The sequence below is a fragment of the Octopus bimaculoides genome, chromosome 18 (genome assembly GCF_001194135.2).
Source record: "Octopus bimaculoides isolate UCB-OBI-ISO-001 chromosome 18, ASM119413v2, whole genome shotgun sequence".
NCBI classification, from domain to species: domain Eukaryota; kingdom Metazoa; phylum Mollusca; class Cephalopoda; order Octopoda; family Octopodidae; genus Octopus; species Octopus bimaculoides.
This window is the reverse complement of record NC_068998.1, coordinates 51,254,545-51,266,364: the sequence shown is the minus strand read 5'-3', so window position 1 is coordinate 51,266,364 and position 11,820 is coordinate 51,254,545. Positions and strand designations below refer to the sequence as shown.

At 34.9% G+C, this 11,820-nt stretch overlaps 1 long non-coding RNA gene across 1 annotated transcript in view; it reads left to right on the top strand.

Moving 5' to 3' along the window:
- Window positions 1-4,440: 4,440 nt before the first annotated feature.
- The window catches only part of LOC128249872 (uncharacterized), a 126,464-nt gene continuing 119,084 nt past the window's right edge, over window positions 4,441-11,820 (top strand). The window contains exon 1 of the long non-coding RNA XR_008266003.1: window positions 4,441-4,716. This is a non-coding gene — a long non-coding RNA (uncharacterized LOC128249872). The remainder of the gene's footprint in view (window positions 4,717-11,820) is intronic.

Genomic DNA, 11,820 nt, shown 5'->3' with positions numbered 1-11,820 from the left:
AGAGAGAGAGAGAGAGAAAGAGAGAGAGAGAGAGAGAGAGAGAGAGAGATATGAAGAGCTTGCACCGAAATCCAGCCGGCAGAGAATCCGCCTGGGCTTAAACTAGTAGTAACATTCAACTACCACTTTGATTTGGCTACACTATTTATTGTGTGTGTGTGTGTGAATTGTTATGTGTGTATGTGTGCCTCTAGGTGGTTGCACGCGCACCTAAGTGTTTGCCTGCTTCTGGCTTTACAACTGGTGTGTGTCGGGATACGTTCCCGTAAATTAGAGGTTTGGCAAGAGAAACTGGTAAAATAATCTATAAACACTGAGGTCGATTTCTTTGACTAAACTTCTTAAATCGTGCCCCAGCATGGCCGCAGTTCTATGATCAAAACAAGTAAAGGAACAGACGAAGAAAAGAATGCTAATATCCAGCAATACAATGGAGTCTTTGATACTGGAAACATGTTTAGTGCTTTTGAATATGAAACTACAATAATACAATTGAATACAAAGTTTCCACAGTAATAACAATGTTTATTAAATTTAATGTTATGAGGCAACATATCGATGGTACAGCAGAAACAGCTATGATTATTAAATTTAATCGTATCATTATTATTAGTATGTATCAGCAGTATGTACGTCTCATAAAAATTGACGACTGAGCGTACGATATTCGTTTTATTATTTCATAAAATTACATATGAATACACACACACACACACACGGATGCCAACAGATGAACACGCACATACATACATACATACATACATACATACATATGTCTGTGTCCAGCCCACACCTTCTTTCTCTATGTAAGGCTATTATAGCCAATTTAATGAAATAAAGAAGCTTGCTTCCCAACTACATGATTTCGGGTTCAGTCCCACTGCGTGGCACCTTGGGTTAGTATCTTCTAGTATCCACTCACAAATCCTTTTGCATAGATTTGGTAGAAGGATACTGAAAGAAGCCCGTCGTATATGTATGCATTTATGTGTGTGTGTGTGTCTGTGTTTGTTACCCCACCATCGCTTGACAATCATCTGGTGTATATATGTCATCGTAAACTAGCGGTTCGACAAACGACTTTGATAGAAGAATTTACGAAGAATAAGTAAATTTCTTCGACTTATAGCCCTTAACGTGGTGCTCCAGTATGGCAACAGTCAAATGACTGTGCAAGTAAAAGAAATAAAAGAGTATGTGTGTGTGTGAGTGTGTGTGTGTGTGTGTGTGTGTGTGTGTGTGTGTGTGTGTGTGTGTGTGTGTGTGTGTGTGTGTGTGTGTGTGTGTGTGTGTGTGTGTGTGTGTGTGTGTTTTCTTTGGCTTCAGTGGGTGACTACTGCGATGTATTCTGATGCTTTCTTTTGGGGGCCTCTTAATAGACATTATAAACAAGATCTGTTTTGGAAGTTGGTATAACCAAAACAGCACTCATGGGTAGAAGGACGGGTAATTTTGGTCAACAGTCTCAAAGCAAGGCTGAACTATTCTATATTTCTTCTTATGTTTTGCTAAGAAGATAATAATCTTATTATCTAGAAGGCAATTAATTTTAAGTTAATTTATATAACGTATTATGAAATATGAATAATAAATTGTTTCGTCATTTCGTCTCCTCTTTGACATTTCAGACACTGCAACTTACATCAATATATTATGAATTTATAGCTATACCATCGGAAAAATGGTTGGAACTGCCATTTATTGGCCAGTGAACTCACATTCGGGAATGTAGCAATACCGTCAAATGTATATCTCTGCCGATAAGATAAACATTGCCAAAGACATGTGGTGATCTGTTAGATCTATGAATATCTCTATCCATTCTTGCCGTTGTTTTTCCTGGTTGCCCAGGTCGAGAGCGGTCTCTATAATCATTAGTGTCTTTATAAAAATGGACAGCATTGTGGACGGTTGTTTTAGAGCATTCAACTTCGTTTGATATCGCTTTATATGGCCATTTCAGTCTACTATGCTGAACGATACTCGCTGTGGTTTCTGGAAGTAAATTTTGTCTCTTACCCATCACAACTATTAAGTAACTTACACAAAATATAGTTTATTTTTAACTTAGAATTAATATGTTGATATTACGCTATAAAGTTGTATACCATGTTAAAGATCGTGAAATTTCCTTTATTGTGATATACATCTTAATTCACAATTTACAATTTGAATATATAAAATATGCCATTTTAGCATCAGTATACTAGCGTTCTTGAATTAAATGGTGCCACTATATATATATATATATGTATATATATAAATAAAAGCAAAAAAAGAATTTAAAGATAAAATTTACGCTAAGCTAAACATAGATCGAAATGGAAGAATGGTTACTTCTTCAAAAAACTGGAATACACATAAAGATTATAAACATAATTATAACTATAAACATACTTCGTGGTTTATTATTGCATCCGGTAAGCAAATAATTTATAATTTTTCGAAATTGTTCAAAGCAGCAAGAGAAAAATATTTTCCTAAAAGTCGTAGATATTATTGATTATTTGATGCCCCAGCATCCGAAACTCTGAGTTTTATTATGACAACCAACTAATTGTCACTTATTATATTTATATATATACACTTTTATATTATATGTACATATATATATTTATATATATATATATATATATATATATATATATATATGTACATATATCTATATATATATATATACTTTTATATTATATGTACATATATATATTTATATATATATATATATATATATATAACGCTATATGTACAGAATATGTATGTAGGCGATGCTTTCGAGATGCAACGATTCAGGTGCCAGGTGTTTAAGTGAAATCTTGTTAATAGGGAGACCATTAACTTATTTACTACAATAGAATGGTATTGCTATTTCACACCGTTGTTTGTTGTTGCGCAGCAAACTAAAATATCAGTTACCATTATCGATATTCTGAACTGAACACAGGAAACAAATTGTGAGAAGTGATAAATGGCCGTTTTATATTTCTATTTTGGCGAAATGAAATATCGCTCTTCGATGATGCCTAATAATAGAAACTATAGATGTAGTAATATGTGCAGAAGAAGTAAACGAACTGAATTGCAGCAGCAAAAAATTAAGAAAAAACTAAAACAGCAGCTGCTCTTCTTGCCTTGTCGACACATTATTCCGCAGCAACCAGAATAGGATAATTTTAGAAATATCTTGGTTGAACCAGAGGGAGAGGGAGAGAGAGAGAGAGAGAGGGGAGAAGGGAGACAGAACGAGAGAGAGAGAGAGAGAGGGAGGGGGAGAGACACAGGAAGAAAGAGAGACAGAGATAGAAAGTAATAAAGTGGAGTCGGTGAGTTCGGAGAATTTTAGCAAGCAGTACAGAAAATAGTGTCTCGACTGACTGCTCGGGTACTGACCCATTGTCGTAAGCTTTCTCTGTCTGCCTGCCTTTCTATTGGTCTATTTCTCTCTCTCTCTTTATACATGTGTGTATGTATATATCTGTCTACACACACACATTGTGTGTATACATATATGCATGTATACATATGTATATATATACACGCACACACACACACACACACACATATATATATATATATATATATATATATATATACATATGTATACACATACAACGTAACAGACTTTCTCACTTCCCGAGCGTTAAACTAATACATCTGTTTGTTGTTTACACACCCGTCTTCGTCTTATTTTTTATTTATTTATTTTTTTTTTTTTGTAAATTATCACTATATATATACATACACATGCATACACCAACAGATTTTTAGTAATAACAAAGTTTGGTTGTAAGGTATTTACTCTCCATTGTATTATAGTGACACACTGCGAAGGCCAAACCTAAGCATACGTACCTTCGAAACACTTGAAAAGAAACACTTTGCCTTTCTCTCTGAGAACACAAAGCGATCTCTCTGAATACATTTTGTGCATAAATTTGCTACATAGATAGCCAAAGGGCAGAATAGTTAGCACGCCGAGTGAAATGCTTCACGGCATGTCATCAGTTCTGAGTTCAAATTCCACCGAGGTCAGATGGCTTAGGGGTTAGGTTGTTGCACTCACGGTTTTGAGATGTAGTTTCGATTCACAGATCGAGCGTTGTCTTGTCCTCTTGAACAATACAAACCAACCCAAACGAAAACCAAGCAAAACCACACAACTAGGCCAAACGAAGCCATAACTTAAAATATAAAATCTATCCGTATTTCAAATTTCTACTTTAATAATTTCCACTACAATTATCAATAATATAGAAATATTAGTGAAATAGGTTATTGCTACAGACACATTGTTTAGTTGCATCCTCTCAAACCATTGTTTAAGAACACAATATAATGTTTATTTCTTTTGGTTCTGTAAAACGATGTCAACACCTTTTGTCATCTCATTTAAACGTAGCTTTCTGTAATTACAGCACATTCACTTAGGCGAATTTGAGGATATTGCTTACAACATTTTATCAAACATTGATAAAAATCTCATTATAATATTTTGTACATTGTATATAATAGCCTACGTTTTTCACGACCTCCGTGGTTTTCTGTTGTATTCAGCAAAACAAAGTGCGTAGTTGAATATATTAATGTGTTCTATAGAAACTGTCGCGGTGTAACATAGTAATTTATGGACACCCGAGACCATTACGTCGGTTTCGGTTCTCTGTTATGGATATTCTAATTTAGTTTACTTTAGCTACTGAGGAATTTCCGAAAGAAATGGTAAGTTTACAATTCCCATTTTCTCCTAAATTGTCTATGGTTAGCAATGGTTTGCAATTTTTATTTGGTAATTTGAATAATGATTACTTCATATATTCTCTGTCATTGAATACAGAAACTTGGTTTATTTCTCCTTCAGCAGACTTATTTGGTCACCTGGTTTAGTACCACTACTGCGTCCCTGAGTCTCTTTCGCGGAGTCCACTCTGTCGCAAGCATTCATGACAGGCCACCGGCTTACCGATTTGAGGGTGACATCCTTCGCCGCCCCACCAGTCTTGTAGACTCTCTAAAGTAGTGGTTCTAATCCATATTTTGCCTATAGACCCTGCTCCATTCCTATTTTACTTTATTGGAGCCATTACCCACCCACTAAATTTTAGTAACGAAAAACCTAAAAAAAAAAATAAAAAAAAAGAACCGACTTTGCAGTTATTAACAGGAAGATACTCTATCGACGGCTTCTCAGTGCTTCTACTAGAGTCGCTAACGAAACACGAACCAAAGATCCTTTATTGGTGGGTGAATAAAAGCGATTGATTCGCCACCCTCGTTTATCTACTGTTTCACTACTTATCATTGAAGGAATGTTAACGGTCTTAACAGGGTTTCATTACTTCCTAGCCGCCAACCCCCACTTCCAATTCTTACTCACAATCCCCAATCATATACAGGCTTTATCACACACACAGGCAGACAGACATACATATATATATATATGTATATATATATATGTATATAATTGTTGCCGTTCAGTAAGAAGTATTTACGTTGTTAGCGACAATGGTATGGGTTCCTTGGGCTTCTATAAATATATTAGAAAAAAACACGATGTCAGCTAACGAATGTCATGTAATTTCAACACCGTATTTATCAACTTTATAACCAACCATTTACGTCTTCCTGGTCTATCTCTCTTGGCTGCTGTTTTCCTTATTTTGTTTCATTAATATTTTACCAGTAATTTCCAGTCTAAAATCCATGTCGTGTTTCAAAAGCAAATGATATCTGTGTCTTGTATTGATCTACGCTCCGTAAGGCATTCATTCATATAATATATTTTGAAGCTATTTCATAATGCAATTACATACATACAAGCAAACACACCCGTGTTAAAACGACGCATCCACGCATATATTTACATATTCACGTAGATGCGAGTGTGCTTATGTTTGTATGTATGTGTGTATGTACGTACGTGTTTATATGAAAAATGCCACAAGCTTCTGTAATTTAAAAATATTTCACACTTGCAAACAAATACTACTAGACGACTGCTGACGTGCATACACTACACATACATACCTAGAAATCAATCCCTCCCTCCCTCCCTCTCCATATATATATATATATATATATATATATACAGAGAGAGAGAGAGAGAGAGAGAGAGAGAGAGAGAGAGAGAGAGAGAGAGAGAGAGATCGTTAGATGTATAGACAGATAGATAAATAGATAGATGGTTATATGTATATATATATATTTCTATCATATTTAAAGTCTAACACAAGGAGGAAGTTATATAGCTTTAAGGAAAATCAAGGAACATATCAGCTTTATACATGATATATATCAGCGCAGATATAATCAGCCATTACAAGACACAAACTTGGCACACTCACACATATATATATATATATATATATATATATATATATATATATGTATAAATATATATGTATGCAAACATCACATAAACAAGGCAGCTATATATTAGATCATAAAAGTGATTTCTAGCAACAACACAAATATTTCAAGTTAGAATTATACAATATTTGAACAACAAAACGTAAGCAGATAAACAGATGTATAAATGAGATGAAGTTTCATAAAAGTGTTTCATATAATAAAATACGCTGCCCATTTATATTTTCCAAAATAACAGACACAACAGCAACAAACAAACTTGTCCATAAATGTGCTTCTTTTGTTGATAGTTAAAAAAAAAATCAATCTTGGCAGTGGCGAGTGGTAGATATAGATCGTTAATACAGTTGCCAAATATAGGATTTGAATTGAGTTTATTACGAAAGGGATCGAATTGTGTTATAAAACTATTCGTTTGGTAACAACTAGCCAACGAGGGAGCCTCTACGTGGTCATTCTATTTTATAGAAATAGCTGATAAATATTTATTGAAATCACAACCGTCATTTAAAAAAAAAATATACATCTTGGAAGATTTGATTCTGGATTCATTGCACATAAAAAAAACTACGGGAAAATCGCACTCAGAAGTCGTTTGGTCACTGGTGCACTCAATAAGGGCTGGTACCATCGACACCACCACCACCATTCCCCCCCCACCACCACCACAATCAACAACAACAACAACAGCAACAACAACAACAGCAACAACAACAACATCAACAATAAGGGCAGCAGCGATAACAACAACCTGCCCACGGCTTATTTCTTTTTGCATCGACACAGATCGATTCTTCGATTAAAAGGTGTGAAGTTACAGGTATTTCAAATGATATTACCTGATTCCTCGCTGAAATTCTGATAGTCTCTAAACCTGTGAAGCCATAATTGTTTAGTTAGAGTAGGAAACACAACATGAGAGGCCGAAACGCGTTACCCAGGAGGTTTTCTGCCGTTCCCCACACAAACATCGGGACTGGTGAGAGAAACGGAAACTATTATTTGTTGAATTTTCCACAGGTTGGGGCTTCCAAAAATACCGTCTTAAGATATGGGCACGGTGGACAGATGCCCAAGGGCCTCACGGGTGCAGGGACCTGGTTCTAATCTAACCGACTCATAAGGGTCGGTTTCCTTGTTTCCGTGGCGTATATGAATTCCCCACCTGGACGGGACGCCGGTCCGTCGCAGGATTGCTCGTTTTGTTACCTGAGTGGACTGGAGCAAGTTGAAATGAAGTGTTTACTCAAGAACACAACGCGTCACCCGTTCTATATATAAACAGAGAGAGAGAGAGAAAGAGAGAGACAAAGAAAGAGAGAGACAAAGATATACAATACACCCCCCACACACACGTACCCCCCACACACACGTACCCCTCCACACACAAACCCACCCGTGCGCATATATGTTATACATACAAACAACTTAAATTACTGACGCGTTAGCAGCGATCGTTTTTGATGCTTTTAATTTACTACTTAATATCTCTATGGATTTCAGCAAGTATATTTAACAATTAAGTTCAATTTACACGCACCAGTGTTAGCTGAAATCTATAGAGCTATTCTATAGTTAATTATAGCTTACATACACTATCCATGTATACGTGTATGTTTGTGTGTGTGCTTATATGTATATATATTGATTTGGGCGTGTATTTACAATGCCATCTTCTTCTACCAAGAGCCACATGAACCTAAACAAAACAACAATAGTGTTCTGAGGTCGATTAAATCGACATCTCTCATCTACACTGTACGGCCTTATCCCAATCAGACTCAGGATATGTAAATATAAGACAAAAACATTCACTGATCTTTGTATGTAATTGCTTGTTGGAAATGATTACGTTAAAAGCAGAATCCCATTCAACAGACATACGTTTCAAGTTAATGGCTTTCATTTGATTTTTGTTGAATCTTTTGAATTCTGGAAATAAGTTTTCATTTGGATTTCGATTTCAGCAGGATTTCTTTCGACTATTTTTATGTGTCTATAAATCTCATTTATCTTTTAGAACAGAGATATATAGACTTTCAATTTACGGTTCAGATGATTTGATTTTTCCCGAAGTCAATCTCAAATACTTTTGTGTTGTAATAACATTCTGTATATATTACTTAGCGTGGATATACTGTAGAAAGGCATACAACTGCGGTATTCGTCTCGGGACAGAACTTCGAGTGGATGTATCGTGCCTAAAAACCGTAAAAGCATATCAGTAGCAGACGAAAAGTATCCAGCAATCAAGATTTCGCTGTTTTTAGTGTCAAAACCATCCACCATCAACCACATGCGTAGATAAATTTAGTCTCTACTGATTTAGGAAATTAATGATTAACAAATCACTGGTGCAGCAAACAGTTGGCGGACTGCGTAAAAAAATCATTAGTGATAGAAGCATTATTATCAGGTCATCCCATAAGTTCAGTCCGATTTTACCTTTTACAAATTGTACAATAATACTATCATGTAAATGAAGATATGCATGTGTCTATCTATCTATCAGCATGTAATTTGTATATATATATATATATATATATATATACATACACGTGTATGTGTGTGTTTATGTATGATCCATATATGGATGAATTCATCCGCATATATGCACAACTGAATTCTCTGTCAGATGAGCTGAGCGACTACCAAGGAGAGAGAGAGAAAGAGTGTGAGGAAAATCGCATGGCCTAATGCTTAGTGAGATGCACTCACAATCGCAGAACCACGGTTTCAATTCATGTGTACGTGGTTGCTCTTCACACACACACTACACTACACGGTATTTTATGGAAGCACTATTCTACTTATTATCCATAACCATTTTCGTTCGTAAAAGTAAATATTTCATTTGCTAAAAGAAACTGTTTTCCCATCTATCACAGACCAAAGTACTAAACGACTTTGATGTTTGAAGCTTAGCAATGGGATTTCAAAAACTTGTGACAATTTACACCGGCATTTCGTGTGTATAAACAGCTCAAATACGAGGTAACGTGGTCCATCTACACTTGAAGCTGCAGAGAGAAACGCTTTACATTTAAGCTAGAAATCTTCTCACCTGCAGGTGTTAATAAATTCCTTTAATTTTCCTAATCATCTTCACTGTGTTCTATATATTTGCTATTTAGCGGCTCCTGTTATATTTCTTTCTATCCTCCCAACTGTAATTCTTTTCCCACTCGCTTTTATCTTACTCTCCCTGTTACTCATTCTCAAAGTTATACTATTCTTATTAATATTCTCGTAGTTGCCTTATTTTACTTTGTTCTTTACCGCCTTTTGTCGATTTTCTATCAACCTCTCGTCATCGTTTTTTGATATTTACCACTGTACTTATCTTCTTTACCTGACCACTGACCATCACGTGTTTCGTCTTTTCTTCCCGTTCATTATTTTTTCTTACCCTCTCACCTCTCAGCCTTTACTACCTTCTTTCTTCGCACCCCTACCTACACCTCCGCTTCTCGTTGCTATCAGTCTTTCTATTGACAAGTATCAGAAAGCGTCACTTTGCGACGAAGTGTTCCTCGACGGTAAACCAATACATTTAACATATGAACTATTTCATATGACCCCTGACCTTCGTTCCAATCACAGCTTCTCCTAAATATAACCAAAAAGCAAGAGCTATTTCTTCAGAACATTAAATATTCTCTGTTTTCTCTAAGCTGTATCGATTGATAGGAAGGTTCCAGTAAAATCAATACAATTCTTCAGATATTTTTAACAGCTGTGCTGGATCTATACGAAAGAAAGTGGTAGTTTTATAAACAACACCTAAAAGACTGCTGTTTGTATCTGCTACTCTTTAGAAAAACAAAATTTAGAAATAATTAAAAAAGACTAAACATATTTAAACAGCTTATAAGTTTTTTAAAGAGATTTTTCAATACTCTCAATGTTTTTTTCATATAAACAGATTTGAAACAAGTACAAATCGTTTATGCAAAACTAAACACCATCTGAGGAAGGAGGGTGGAATATATGAGTTTTGATGTAATATTTCATGTTGAAATATTTGTAGTGCTTTAACAGCAAATTCGACAATAATCTATTCCTATTCAGAACCTGTGTGTATATATATATATATATATATACATACATCGAAGCATGTACGTATGTATGTATGTAGATGTACATGCAAATATATATATATTATACACACATATATATTATATATATAATATATTATAAATATATACACACACACACACACACACATATATATATATATAACACATAAGAACGTGTGTGTTTGTGGGTCTTTATATGTGTGTGTATGCGCATTTATAAAACAAATATTAGTGAACTAATTTATTTCCTGGAACGTAATAAGTGCACATATACTTAACTATGAGTGTGTGTATGTGTGTGTGCGTGTATACATGTATTACATACACACACATGTGCAAACACACACATACGAACACATGAGACGAATGCTGCACAAATTGTTAACGCTCTACAAATTACCACTCACTTGTGTATTTATAAAACATAAAACAATGACAGGTGTAGCTTTCGAATAGAATTACCTTGACATTAGATAAAAAAAAAAAACTCGAAGACAAAGAAGCTACCCAGAAATTGTGCCAGAAAATATTTGTAAGAGAAGTAAATTTTATTTCACAAGCGGAGCGTAGAAGCCTTGAACAAAGAATATTCTCAACTACACTATTAGCAGCTACCGGCAAATACACGAGGTGTATAGTTTAAGTAGATGTGATTGATAATATTTATTGCAATAGTGCTGCTTAAATTTTATATTTTAATATATTCTTACGTATGCATCATCCGGTTAGACCCGTGAACGGTTTTGCACACCACCGTTGACTGTTCTACCCCATTATTTGAAACCTCCTCTAATATGTTGTATTTAGTCAATAAGGAAGTTTGATGCCACTACCCTCATCTGTATTTCCTGCCGTGAGATGGGGTCGTTTGGAACCCTTGACAGGAAGAGCGCCAGTTTTGTTTTAAAGACACTTACATCCATACCATAGCAGGTCTCTCAGGCATTTTGGAAGGATATTAAAGAACTGTGTGTCCTTGAAACACAAGCTGTTGCAGTATCTGCTCCTATATGTTGATGGAAATGCTGGGATCTTCGGCACTATGCACCGTGAATTTTATATTGTGTTATATATACATATACATACATACATATGTATACATGATATAATATATATATATATATACATACTCACACATATATATATATAGGTATATACATACGTGTGTACATATGTATGTATGCTTGGATGCATATACATATGTCTATGTGCATATATATGAATGTATATATCAGTATGTCTGTCTATATACGTATATCTATATCTATAGGAGAAACTAAAACTATGTAAAAGATTGAAAATTTACCGGGTGTTAAATATCAATCTAAATTTTGTCCTGACGTTCATTCAGTAAAAAAAAAAAAAACAAAAAAAAAAA